At 42.8% G+C, this 14360-nt stretch overlaps 1 protein-coding gene across 2 annotated transcripts in view; it reads left to right on the forward strand.

The window, feature by feature from the left end:
- CCDC120 (coiled-coil domain containing 120) overlaps positions 1-14360 on the forward strand; it is a 67001-nt gene that overhangs the window by 21092 nt on the left and 31549 nt on the right. For both annotated transcript variants that reach the window (XM_089675246.1, XM_089675249.1), the window contains one exon: positions 13354-13402. The gene's annotated coding sequence lies outside the window, so the exon portion shown is untranslated. The remainder of the gene's footprint in view (positions 1-13353; positions 13403-14360) is intronic.

Raw genomic sequence — 14360 nt, forward strand, 5'->3', positions numbered from 1 at the left:
CGCTATATAAATAGCTGTAATAAATAATAATATGCACTGCATTTTAGTACATCATGACAGACTTGTGTTGCAAACGATCCCCCTACAGTATCCGAGCTTCCATTGGTCAGTGATGCTTCCATATTCTCCCAGCCTACCTTCTGAGATTGGAGTCTTTGGATGCTTGATTGGCCAGGCCAGGATGACTTTTAGCCCAGGTTCACAGTCGCACCCTATTGCCGGCAATGGAACTGTTCACATCGCCGCAAATCATGCTGCATCAATTATGAAAAATGTTGCTGCACTACTTTTTGGTGATTTTATTGCTACTTTTTTTTCAGTTTTGGATAGAGTGTAGAGGGAATAGAACACTTGTCAAGTTTTAATTGTTGTCTGTGCCACCATTAGGGTTATCTGGGAGCACAAGTTCTGGAGACAATCAAGAATTTACTCACTTTTCCTGTTTTGGCTATGGGCTTGTGATCATGGTGGGATTGGTTTGTAAGCTGGTTTTCAGGAGGATATGTGCTCCAATGTGTCTCCTGAGTGTAAGTGAAAGAATAAAGCAGACCTAAACATGTCCTTTGTGACCTTGCAAACCTGTACAAATGCTAGGTACCCAGGTACCATGCTGATGCCGGGGCTTCCATGGCTCCTTGACCCAGAATCGGGTAGAAAGAGATGAGGATTTCTGACTTAATTGTGTTTGTATAATTGTTTGTTTTAGTTTGTTAAACAAGAAGTCCGACAAAGCCAGGCTAACATTTTCAGAAAAAGGCCAGAAGTGACAGCCAATGTCTTTATCTCACGAGAAGGTCTAAGCAGAGACATCAAAGAAGGCCATCATTGGTAAATTCTCCATCTACAGATGCCTTGCTGTTGCATTGATCTTGTGGTTTCAATGCTTTCCGAGTTGCTGACCTAGTATAATATGCAGATCAAGACGTCTGCCATCACTGGCTGGCATACATTAGGGAGGGAGAAGAGAAATGGAGAAACTTACATAACAGCTCGGAAATACAGATGTCATGGCGCCCTGGTTTTGAATCGTGTGACCTGAAGCCTCCGTATCGCTATAGCTGATGCAATAGTGTCTTCAATGACCTCGGGTCACATGACCCTGGAATGGGGTTTTTGGGGGCATATTTTTTTTTTTTTTTCCTTTTAAATGTTTCATTTATATTCCTTGTTCTGCCTTCATGGCTAAAGTTGGCCATGCACATTTCAGTCTGTATCTCTCCAATCTTCTTGTGATCTACCAACAACTATGGAGTGTTGAAATAGGCTGAATTAAAAAAAATAAACAGTTTCGGTAGTTTCTAATATAACATAGTTTGGGCTTTTAGTTTCAAGGGGGAATGCACACAGTTAATGTAAAATAGATTGTAACGTCTGTGACCTGCTGACTCGACTGAAATTTGTCTAGTGGGTGGCCCTGTTGGCACCACCTTGTGCAACAGAACTGGATTTTTCAATCGACTTTTGTCCAAGGAGCTGGGTGGAAAATTCTCCACTGAACAGCGCCTGCTTCAGACACTGTTTGGGAATTCTGACAGTTTTGGGTGCCGGCATTGCAAATTTGTTTATCCACGTTGTTTATACTGGGCAGTAGAATGAGTTTATGCTCATGCACTTCGAAATGCCATACGCCCGTAAACATGAATAAACGGGCATAATTATGCACCAAAACAAGCATTTTTTGCACTTGATTTTTCTACCAGCTTTTGGCAGAAAAATCCAGCGTAGAGTATTTTAATGTGACTTTGTGCATGAAGTCTTAGTGCCCGGTCATACCGGTGCAATTTGCAAATTGAAAACGCACCTGAAATCGCATTTAATGAATGTGAATGTCGGTGTCTTAACGTGCAATTTGCTGCAGGGCAATTTCTAAAGTAGTTATTGCATTACTATTTCTGCAGTTTTGTTGTGACTTCACATACATAGAATATAATGGAAATCGCAATGCAAATTGCAAGAAATCATTGAAAATCTTCACCAGTTGCAATAAAGTCTGCATAAATCGCACCTGAAATCGCACTGAATTTGCACACAAATCACGCAATGTTAAATCGCAGTGGTGTGACCGGTGACTTAAAGTGGAATTAATATTAAAAGCAAACTGCTGCACCAGAACTATCATTTCACGTTAAATTGCTAATCAATTCCAGGATCTGTCGATGATGCTTGCGGTGAGGCACCCACATTGGCATTCCAAGCTCTGCCCATCCGCCATTGTTGTGACAAAGGTGGCCATACACTAGTAGAATTTTGATTATGAAATTTTTCATTTTCAAAACCAATTATTCATTTTCTAATAATTTAGCGATTTGTCAATTCATCAAATATATATTTTTTTCATATGAATGTTCATACATATATTTGTACGAATGTTAATTAAAAAATCTTCTAGTATATGATCAGCTTTTCCCTTCGATTTTCTTTTTTTTACATTAAGAAAATGCATCAAGAGACTCCTAGAGAATTATAGGTGCAGAAATCTTGGTGGGACCCTTTCTGTTGGGGTTCCAGAGAGACATTGGGGAAGACTAAGAAGCAGCAGAGCTGTGGCCTGCAAACTTCTTTACCGGCAGTTTGATGTAACCATAGGGAAGTATGTAGCAATAGCTGTTCTTTCGAATGGATCTGCCTTCTAGGACAATACCCGCATTGTTCTCTAAGCCGGGGTCACAGGTCTGTGCGGCTGACTTGCAACAATATTTTAATAAGACACGTACAGTAGGTGGACTAAAACATGTGCTGTGAAACTCCGACTCTTTCCGAGAAATTGGTAATTTTTTAATTCCGAAAGCATAACCTGCGGAACCTTTTGTAAATTACATTAGATAAAGTTACCATGTAGGCAGACAGTTGGAACACTCTCTAGATTCGCCCAAGTTCACCATAGAGTCTTTTACAGTAAAATTGGCCACACACCAGTAGAATTTTGTTAGAAAAGTTTTTTTGAACGGTTGTACGTTTTTCTAATCCTTAGTGGGGATTGTTTTTGAGTGTAGTGACGAGAAAATTGGAAGGAGCAGGATCAAACCTTTTTCTCAAATGAGTTTCTAACAATGTATATGGTTTTTGTTCAGAAATTGTGTTCATTCCAAAACGAAATGTTAAAAGCAAACAAAAGTTTGAAGTTCTTTCAAACGTCATTTGTCAAATTTCTATTTTCCCATAGTTACATAGTTAGTCTGGCTGAAAAAGACAAAAGTCCATCCAGTTCAATCATTTAAAAAAAAAAAGTTATAATCCTACACCCACAGTTGATCCAGAGGAAGGCATAAAAAACCCAGCAAAGCATGACCCAATTTGCTCCTGCAGGGAAAAACATTCCTTCCTGATCCCCCCTAGAGGCAATCGGATATTCCCTGGATCAACTTTACCTATTTACTATTGGCATTGTTTAGTGTACTGACAAGATTTTTCATACGAACATTGGTACGAAAATCTGCCAGTATATGACCAGCTAAAAATTCTGTCATTTGTAAGAGTTTTCTCCTTTTTGCCTGACTGCTACAGCCATAACAAACACGAAAGATGCTTTCCTGTTCCTCTGCTGGATCCTTTATAACGCAAGATAAACAAATAATTTGATAATGAAATTCTGTGATTTTGTACAAAGGCAGCAGCTGATGTTAAAATTGCATCAGTGATAACTTTTGCAGAAGCTCATACAGATCTAAAATATACAGGCCAGAAATACTTTGCTACAGTAAAACCAGCCATAGGTGGATCAAAAATTTTGATCCTTCTATGGCAGTGGCTCTCAACCTTCCTAATGCCGTGACCCTTTAATACAGTTCCTCATGTTGTGGTGACCCCCAACCATAAAATTATTTACCCAGTAATTATAATTCATGAGTGTCGTTTTACCTCCAATACTGCTGCTTTCAACACAGTAGCTGCTTTTAACAGAGTAGCTGCTTTCAACAGAGCAGCTGCTTTCTACACAGTAGCTGCTCTTTGCACATCGGAAATATGTGTTTTCTGATGGTCTGAGGGGACCCCTGTGAAAGGGTCGTTCAACCCCCAGGTTGAGAACCACTGTTCTATGGGCAGGCTTATTGCACTGACGTTGATCTACTGATTAACTCCAGTCTGTCAGATTTTTTTTTTTTTCCATGAGATCGCTGCCCGCGGCTATAGCCGCCAGCAGTCATCATTGTATTCTGCCGTCAGGGAAGGCTCCCCGCTGGAAGAACACAATAGTGCTGCAGGAGGTATTCCCCCTTCAGCACTGGCTGTGCTGATTAGGAAATTTAACATTTTTAACATTTTTCTTTCCTTCCATCCTTGGTTGCAGGAAAGAAAATTACATAATCTATGGGCTGCCTAACTGTCAAGTTTTCACACAGTTGACACAGGCCTTAAAGTGTTACTAAACCCACAACTGTAAAATCAGTTTTTATATGCAGTAAAGCATGCCTGTTATATTCAATGTGGAATGTAAGGGGTTAATCTAAGAATTAACCTCTGCATTGTGTAAAAAGGGTGTTTGATCCTGTCTTCTCTGATCCTCCCCTTTTTCCAGTGTCCCCCTCTTAGCTCCTGATAAGACATATCGTGTGGAGTCACTCTGCACATGCTCAGTGGAGAGGTTTTCCTTTTTCCTGGGAGGGTGTACGTGATCAGCACAGGGCCAATCGGCTCTGTGCAGACAGAGAATTAGGAGTTATGCAGCCTCATAGGGCAGTGAGAGGAGAATGAAAATTCCTACCAGTTTAACCAGTGCTCAGCCAGACACTGGTAGAGGTCACAAGGCTGCTATATAATGCTGATGAGAAAAGGTATTTAGCAGTTTATATTTACTAAAATAATTGCATTTCCATGTTCTGTGTGTACTGTGGGAGACCAGATATAGTGAATGCAGGGTCTTGGGTTTAGTAATACTTTACATTTCTAGCTGTCCGGACATACTTTGACTTCCATAATTTCAATCACTAACCTGGAACAAGTATATGGATCAGGTATCAGTCGGTGGATGAGCATGAAAGACAGGAAATCGGGCAATGGGCATTTTCAGAAGGAAAGGGTCCGCAATGGCAGCCTCTATTGTGGGGTTTTTTTTTCCCATATAAGATTACTAAATAATGATCAAATTCAAAGACCTCCATAAAAGCAAATGTAAAAGGCGAGATTCGCTTAAACTTGTTCTTTGTCCTTTATTTCAGTGTTGTCTATCAAACTATATGGGCAGGGTTGGAGTCCAGTGGCAGTGCTCTTGGAAGTGAATACAGAAAGCCTGTGCAGCACGGGGAGCTGGAGCAGCTGTGGAGGGAGTGAATCAGTCAGCACAGTCCAACGTGTCCCCACCTGTTGTATGTCTGAGCGCACATACAGATTGTGTAATGGTGGTGTGGATTACTGACACTTCCTGCTGGGACTGGAGGAAAGCCAGGCATTAACTATTACTAAAGACTGTCTGTAGCATCTCCCTACAGGCCCTGCAGGATCCCTGGAGAGAGGTTACTATCCTACTTCTGGCCAGGGTGGGTGCAGAAAACATTTCTGACATTTTGCTTCTTTCTGCAAGAAATCACTTTTATTACATTTTAGGAAATCTCTCCTTCCTCTTTTTTTTTTTCCTCTCCTTTTTCTCGCTCTCCTTTTTCTCTCGCTCTCCTTTTTCTCTCGCTCTCCTTTTTCTCTCGCTCTCCTTTTTCTCTCGCTCTCCTTTTTCTCTCGCTCTCCTTTTTCTCTCGCTCTCCTTTTTCTCTCGCTCTCCTTTTTCTCTCGCTCTCCTTTTTCTCTCGCTCTCCTTTTTCTCTCGCTCTCCTTTTTCTCTCTCTCTCGCTCTCCTTTTTCTCTCTCTCTCGCTCTCCTTTTTCTCTCTCTCTCGCTCTCCTTTCTTTCTCTCTCTCTCGCTCTCCTTTCTTTCTCTCTCTCTCGCTCTCCTTTCTTTCTCTCTCTCTCGCTCTCCTTTCTTTCTCTCTCTCGCTCGCTCTCCTTTCTCTCTCTCTCTCGCTCGCTCTCCTTTCTCTCTCGCTCGCTCTCCTTTTTATCTCTCGCTCGCTCTCCTTTTTCTCTCTCGCTCGCTCTCCTTTCTCTCTCTCGCTCGCTCTCCTTTCTCTCTCTCGCTCGCTCTCCTTTTTCTCTCTCGCTCGCTCTCCTTTTTCTCTCTCGCTCGCTCTCCTTTTTCTCTCTCGCTCGCTCTCCTTTTTCTCTCTCGCTCGCTCGCTCTCCTTTTTCTCTCTCGCTCGCTCGCTCTCCTTTTTCTCTCTCGCTCGCTCGCTCTCCTTTTTCTCGCTCGCTCTCCTTTTTCTCGCTCGCTCGCTCTCCTTTTTTCGCTCGCTCTCCTTTTTGCTTGCTCGCTCTCCTTTTTGCTCGCTCCCTCTCTCTCACTCGCCTTTTTTCTTGCTCTCTCTCCTTTTTTTCTCTCTCGCTCACTCTCATTTTTTCTCGCTCGCTCTCTCTTGCTCACTCTCCTTTTTGCTTGCTCTCTCTCTCTCTCGCTCGCTCTCCTTTTTTCTCGCTTGCTCTCCTTTTTTCTCGCTTGCTCTCCTTTTTTCTCGCTTGCTCTCCTTTTTTCTCGCTTGCTCTCCTTTTTTCTCGCTCGCTCTCCTTTTTTCTCGCTCGCTTTCCTTTTTTTTTTCTCTCGCTCTCCTTTTTTCTTGCTCGCTCAACTTTTTGCTCGCTCGCTATCGCTCGCTCTCCTTTTTGCTCGCTCGTTATCGCTCGCTCTCCTTTTTTCTCGCTCTCCTTTTTTTCTCCCATCGCTCGCTCGCTCTCCTTTTTTTCTCCCATCGCTCGCTCGCTCTCCTTTTTTCTTGCTCTCTCGCTCGCCCTCCTTTTTTTCTCATTCTCCTTTTTTCTTGTGCTCTCTCTCTCTCTCGCTCGCTCTCCTTTTTTCTCACTGTCTCCTTTTATCCAGCCAGGTGGTGCTTCCAGGGACACAGTGCTCACATTTCAGTCGATTCACCAGGAATCACCCAAAATCCGTGCCTTCTATGGGAACATTTTAACAGTGTTTTTTTCTGACACAGCGGGTACCCAATACTTTTCTCGTCTGAAAGAAATACTGTATCTGTTTTGTGAAAACATTTGTCTGGATGTCTTACTGTCTAGAGGGCCCAGTCTTTAGAGAAAGAGGGCCTAGTTTAGGAGATAAAATAGTTGTATAGGTTAGAGAACATGCAAACTCAACATTTCTTATTTCTGGTATGTGCCTGCTGTACTTGTATGAAAAAATATCCTGTTCTTTTTGTATTTCTTCCTTTGTGTGAAATCCCTGGTGTTCCTGCCAGTCCCTGTGCTCTCCTATTAAAACTGACCACACTAAACAGGAGAGCACAACATGGTCAGTTCTCTAGCTGTGCTGAGAGCAAATCTAATGATCAGGCTTGTGTTGACATCCCCCCACCCCACTGGGTAGATCACTGTCATGCTGTTGCTCTTTCTCTAGCTCTTAGGCCCTTTTTGCAGGGGCAGTCCAGTAGGGTCTGCCTGTCTGTTTTTCAGGTGGACCCAGTCGGACCCTCAATTCTCCTCTATTGACAGTCTGATGTCAACTGACTTTTGTCCATTTACACCCGGCTACCTCTGATCCGGCAAAAACAAACGGAAGGGGGATCCATTCCCCTTCGTCTTGCCGGATCAGATAGGAGGGTAGTCGGGTGTAAATGGACAGCCGGTCCGTTTACATCCTACTTCCCACAGAGGACAGCGGGCTGTGTCCGTGTCCACGCTGCATAAGCGGAGTGGACACAGACCTATCATCTACCTGCTCAGTGGAGGATCAGCAGACAGATCCCCTGCTGAGTGAACAAGCAGAGTCCACCTCCTGTGATAGGGGCCTTATGCAGCTGAGGACAGAGGGTATGGGGTCACTTATCAAAAAAGGGATAAAAGGTATTTATAAGAGAGGAATGTTTGAGAGCAGATTGGTGAGACAGCTCTCAAGGGGGAGCTCTGAGACGGCTCTCAAGGGGGAGCTCTGGGACGGCTCTCAAGGGGGAGCTCTGGGACGGCTATCAAGGGGGAGCTCTGGGACGGCTCTCAAGGGGGAGCTCTGGGACGGCTCTCAAGGGGGAGCTCTGGGACGGCTCTCAAGGGGGAGCTCTGGGACGGCTCTCAAGGGGGAGCTCTGGGACGGCTCTCAAGGGGGAGCTCTGGGACGGCTCTCAAGGGGGAGCTCTGGGACGGCTCTCAAGGGGGAGCTCTGGGACGGCTCTCAAGGGGGAGCTCTGGGACGGCTCTCAAGGGGGAGCTCTGGGACGGCTCTCAAGGGGGAGCTCTGGGACGGCTCTCAAGGGGGAGCTCTGGGACGGCTCTCAAGGGGGAGCTCTGGGACGGCTCTCAAGGGGGAGCTCTGGGACGGCTCTCAAGGGGGAGCTCTGGGACGGCTCTCAAGGGGGAGCTCTGGGACGGCTCTCAAGGGGGAGCTCTGGGACGGCTCTCAAGGGAGAGCTCTGGGACGGCTCTCAAACACCAGCTTGTCCTAGGAGATAATATTGAACATCCCAGAAGTATCCATCTCTATGATCAGCTCTTAAAACGAGCTCGGCCAGAGGAATTTTTTTGGGAGGAATTAGACATACCTGTTCCCCTTATCTGCACCTGAATTTTCTCCTATGTCTAGAGCCACTGGTAAAGGGGTCCTCCACAAATCTGTACGTGGCATAGAATATGGAACCCCAAACAAGTAAAAAAAACAAACCATGAAGTCCTATCAGTGAGATCTGAGGTGACAGTTGCAGCAATAACTCCATGTGTGCTCTCTGTGATAATGCACTTTACTTTTCCCATAGTACACTATACTCCAGATATAAATGGGGAAGCAATCTATAAATAGAGAAAGGTAATAAACACGTGGAGGGTTGATCATCGACGACGTTCTGAGAACTTTGATAGATGGGAGGACAGCAGAGCTGATTGTTTTGATGGGCTAGGTGTGTTCGAAGAGTTATATTAGCAGGCAGGCGGGGAGTGTAAGGATTATAATTGTGTAATTACAAGACTGACATCACCTTAGTGGACAGGGCCGACCGTGAAGGCTCTTGTTTGGACTTGGAAGCTCTCAGCCATCCCCCCTGCAGAGCCCTGCCCTGGTGAATCAGCAATCTGGTCCTTTTAATAATGTTCTGGCATGTTGTGCAAGAACCTGGGCACAGCTTGTACTGATCCATGTGACTGGGCACCCCTTAGTTACCCTGTAAGAGCATGGCAAGGGTAATCTGTCCCAGCAGGGGACAGGCGGAATAATTGCTGTGTGGTGTACTTGCATGATTGCCAACACTGTACAATTATTTCCAGGAATATTTTTATATTCCAGGAAGATACCTCCACCTTCTTTAGGCTAGGTTCACACTAATGCCATGCGGTACATCGCATGTGATTCACACATTATGTATGGCTTAAATCGTACCGCATCTGCACCAAAAAGGTGCAGGACCCTTTTTTGGTCCACACTAGAATCGGATCGCATGGGTAGTCACACCTATGCAATCCGATTCTGCACATCACACCGTGTTTTGCGGACCGATTTCGGGTGTTCACATACATGAACACGCTGTGATTCTGCTGCGGTGCGGAACTGGCATAGAAAATGTTGCGCATTCCGCACAGCATCAGTGTGAACCCATGCTCAATGCTTAGGGTGGCTAGATTGGAGTAGTAGTAGTAACCAGCTTACCTTGCCAGGTCTGATAATTCTTTATTTTTATCTCGATTTGGAGAGAGTGGGGTAAAGTTTAACCACTTGCCATCCTGAGGATTCCCTCCCCCCGCCTTCCATTTGTTGCGTTACAAAGCTGCATTATTTTAACTAACAATTGCGCTGTCATGCAATGCTGCACCCAAATTAAATTTACGGCCTTTTTTTCCCCCACGAACTGATCTTTCTTTTGGTGGTATTTGATTGCTTGTTTTTTTTTTTTTTTTTTTTGCGCTATAGAAAAAAAAAGACCAACAATTTTGAGAAAAAAACCCCCAATATTTCTTTTATTTTTTTGCTATTAAACATGTCCAGTAAAAAAATTTTAAAAATCAAATTTCATTATAAATTTAGGCCAAAATGTATTCTGCTAGATGTAAAAAAAATAAAAATCCCAATACGTGTAAATTAATTGGTTTACGTGAAAGTTATAGTGGTTACAAATGATGGTATAGATACTGTGCTTTTATTTTTTTATATATATCTCCAAAATATAATTTTTACTAGTAATGACGGCGATCAGCGACTTATAGCGGGACTGCGACAGGCAGTCTGATACTGGGGGGAACTGACTTGGTGTCGCTGATATCCCCAGTGATGCCGATACAGTGATCAGTGCTAAAAAAAAACAAAAAAAAACCCAAAAAGCCCTGACAATGTACTAATGGCACTGAGCAGGAAGGGGTTACCATGAGGGGCAATCAAAGGGTTAGCTATGTGCTGTTTCGCTGTGTCCATGTTCTGTAATCACACTGCTTTGGATGGCTGTGCTGTGCACAGCCATCCAAAGCAGTGTGTAGGAGCCGACAGGGAGGAGAACTGTTTTTTTGTTTACAAACAAGAACTGTTCGTAAAAGCCCTCCCTGTCAGAGATCCTCGGCACTCACGGGCATTTAAGTTCCCCTTTCCCCCCTTCTCTGAAGGGCTTTTTGTCATAACTTCTTTTGGAGAATCCACATGGCAGCTTGGCATTGCCACAAACCAAATGGATCTTTCTTATAGAGAGTATAATGAGAACGCAGTCCAGAGAGGGCGAATGGAGCCGCGGCGAACTGAGCCAGAAGTGGGTACCTGTCAAAAACAGGTATCTGCTCTCCCCCAAAAAAGGTGCCAAATATTGCAGTGGGGGGGGGGAGATGAGGCATATAAGCGGAACTTCCACTTTTGAGTGGAACTCCACTTTAAGTGACTTTGAACGTGGCATGTTTTTTGGTTGCAGACGGGTTGGTCTGATGATTCCAAAAACTGCTGTTCTACTGGGATTTTCAAGCACAACCATCTCTAGAGTTTACAGAGAGTGGTCCGAAAAAGAGAAAATATCCAGTGAGTGGCAGTTGTGTGGACAAAAATGCCTTGTTGATGTTAGAGGAGAATGGGCAGACTAGTTTGAGATAAGAAAGCAACAGTAACTTGAATAGCCATTCGTTACAACCAAGGTATGCAGAATACCATCTCTGAACGCACACAACACGTCGAACCTTGAAGCAGATGGGCTACAGCAGCAGAAGTCCACATCGAGTGCCACTCCTGTCAGCTAAGAAACAGAAAACTGAGGCTATGATTCACACAGGCTCACCAAAATTGGACAATAGAAGATTGGAAAAACATTACCTGGTCTGATGAGTCTCTATTTCCCTAGAGATTAGTGTACATGAAAATCCCAATAGATCAGCAGTTTTTGAAATACTCAGACCAGCCCGTCTAGCACCAACAACCAGACTTTTTTTTTTTTTTTTTTTCTTGTTTGGAGAGTAGGAAAAAGCTTAGGACTTTTATAAGGCTTTCGTTTTCGTCTTTAACCACATTGAAGAGATGTATGCCTTCTGTATGGTTTTATTGGTTTACCTGGTGTGCTCCTCTGTGCGTCTTAGTTGTGGCAATATTGCAGCATTGAGAGCTGTCAGCAACCAAAAGCAGCTGCACATGCTGTAGTCTTATGAATTCCCAACCACATCCTGGGAAAGAACCATTTTACTTATTGCTTGTCATGATCCTGGAAACCTGCAAACTAAAAGTGTATTGTAACCTAAAAACTGTATTATATTCCAGATTAACAGTCTTCAGGATTGGTGGTTGCACAACTTTTTCCTTTTTTGCAAGTTCAGAACACTTTAAAAATCCTGAGAAATCTAGTTTGATTGTTATGGCAGTGCTTTGAATTCTGCGTTCAGTTTTGGGGTGTACATGCGCATTACAATAAGTATGTTTGTTTTTTTTTTCTGACTAAAAACCACATTCACAGTTAGAATTTTTTGTTCCTTTTTGAAATTTTGCACTACAGTCAAAAAAAATTGTTGATTTGACCCCACTAACTATTAGAAATCAAACAAGTGTTCTGCAGACGAACTAAATTCTTCTGGTCATTTTTAAGCATCTAACTCCTTTACCTTCATGCACAAGCATTAATGCATGTTAGGGTCGCTGGTTCAAATCCCGACCACGGCACCACCTGCCTGGAGTTTGCATGTTCTCCCTGTGCCTGCACGGGTTTCCTCCGGGTACTCCGGTTTCCTCCAACTCTCCAAAGACATGCTGGTAGGTTCATTGGCTCCTGTCTAAATTGGCCCTAATATGTGTATGTATGGATCTGAGTTATGGACCTTAGATTGTACGCCCCTTTATGGTTAGGGACTGATGTGAATGTACGATATATATGTAAAAGCACTGCGTAAATTGACGGCGCTATAGAAGTACCTGGAATAAATAATTAATGTTGTGGAATTTAACATGTTGCATTGAGGCAGACCAATTGTTATGAATGGGCTGCCAACACCTTACAATGGATTAAAAAAATATAGTAGTGGTGCTCCGAAATGAAAATTCTAGAGCGAAACCGAAAATTCAGGATGCACTTGGCCGAAAACAGAAATGGACAGTTTTTTTTTTGTTTTTTTTTTAAATTTATATAAAATAATAGTATTATATTCGATTTTTTAATATCATGAATTGAAAAGATTATCAATTTGAACAATACAATCCAGTAGCGTAAAATAAATTGTAGTGAAAGTAACACACAAAATTAAACAGAAAATTAAAAAATAAATATATATATATTATATATAACACGGCCATTATCGGCACCTTCTCTTTTTTTTTTCTTTCTTCTATCGATCGGCAAACTGCTGATAACCCTATTTTCGACCGATAATTTTCACTTCCGATGTATCAATGCATCACTAAAATGTACATCCCTATTTTTTAACGACGCAGGGTATACTATATGTGTTGTGGTAAACTGGTCTTTACTGTACAATGCATTGGGCTAATATTTACAATGAATGGCAATGCACCACATATGGAGCAGGTGCGTATCCATGCATTGTGGCATTATTTTGCCACAACGCATGAGTGTGAATAAGCCCCAAAGTCCTGGCTGTGTGATAACCGTGGGTGACCGGCTTGCATTAATTGGGTTTGGCACATCCCATGCGATGCAAATATATGGAATATTATTTTTCCGGAAGCACAGCTTTCATTTCTGATTAAAAATTAAACAGCAATGTGGTGCAATTTGTGTTTTACGTTTATTTTCTGTTTCCTGAGTTGAATAAATCATTTTGCAGCCACATTGATTGCTGTGTGGTGCTGTGCTTGTGTATACGGTGGTGCTGTCGTACACAAGAGGACAGCATACAGACAAAAAAAAAAAATAGAAAATGTCACTGATTAGCCCGAAGAATTGCTTATGTTTTCTCTGTTTCCTTACCTGGTCGCAGGTTCGGGGTGCTGGCGTGATGTGAATGGCTGTCTGCTGGATCACACAAGGTGAGTTACTATATTTCTTTATAGTTCACAACTGTCTCGTTTTTTCACCTAGATCCCACTTTTCTCTGTTGCTTTTATTCTAAGCTGTTAGTTGGTGTGAGGGTTACAGGGAGTAAAGCAGGCCGGAGCAAATTTTTGGCTGGTTCATCATGAGCCCTCTGAAATATGAACTGCTGGTGGCCCTGCCAGCACATCCTTCTATCTGCAAATTGATAAACCCAGACGAAAAATTGTTGGCCACTCCGATGCAGCCACTGTTTGGGTATTCTGCAAGCCAAGGATGTTATCTGTCATAATAAAGTAACTGACGGGAGATTCCTCCATTCACTTGGGACTGAGCAAGAGAAATCTTGGTGTATGGCTAGCTTTAGAGGCAGGGTCGGTGCAAGGGTTAGTGTTGGAATTACAGGTTGGTTTGGTGTGACGGTTATGCTGGCCATACACGTATAGATTTTTGTTTGAAAATTGTTTTAAGAACTTTCCTTCCATTTTCTATTCATTAGTGGGGTCCAGTTTTCGGTTGTTTTTGTTCACAGTAAAGGGATTTGAAGGAGCAGGATGGAAAATATTTTCTTGAGCAAACGAATGTCAAACCGTGTATGTGTTTTTTGTTCAGAAATCGCATTCATTCTAAAATCCAATGCAACAAGCAAGTGCAATGACAAATTTGAAGGACATTTGTCCAGTCAATAAATCTACAAAGAATTTTTGTCTGAGTAATTTGCAGTATCAATGTGAGTGATTCTGCACTAGGATTAAAAATATGTCAAAAACATTATAGCAAAGAGACAGCTGCTAGCACAGGTTAATAGATGCAGAAAACATCAACCGACATCCACACACTGCAGTTCTATCATAAAAACAAAACCATGATCAATGCAAAAGGTAGATGTGAAAAATGATAACCAGTTCTTTCCAAATCCAATCAGTGCTCAAAATAAAAGTACACAAGAGTACA

The sequence above is a fragment of the Staurois parvus genome, unplaced genomic scaffold, assembly GCF_062004578.1.
Source record: "Staurois parvus isolate SC_StPar_1 unplaced genomic scaffold, SC_StPar_1.0 ptg000154l, whole genome shotgun sequence".
NCBI lineage: Eukaryota > Metazoa > Chordata > Amphibia > Anura > Ranidae > Staurois > Staurois parvus.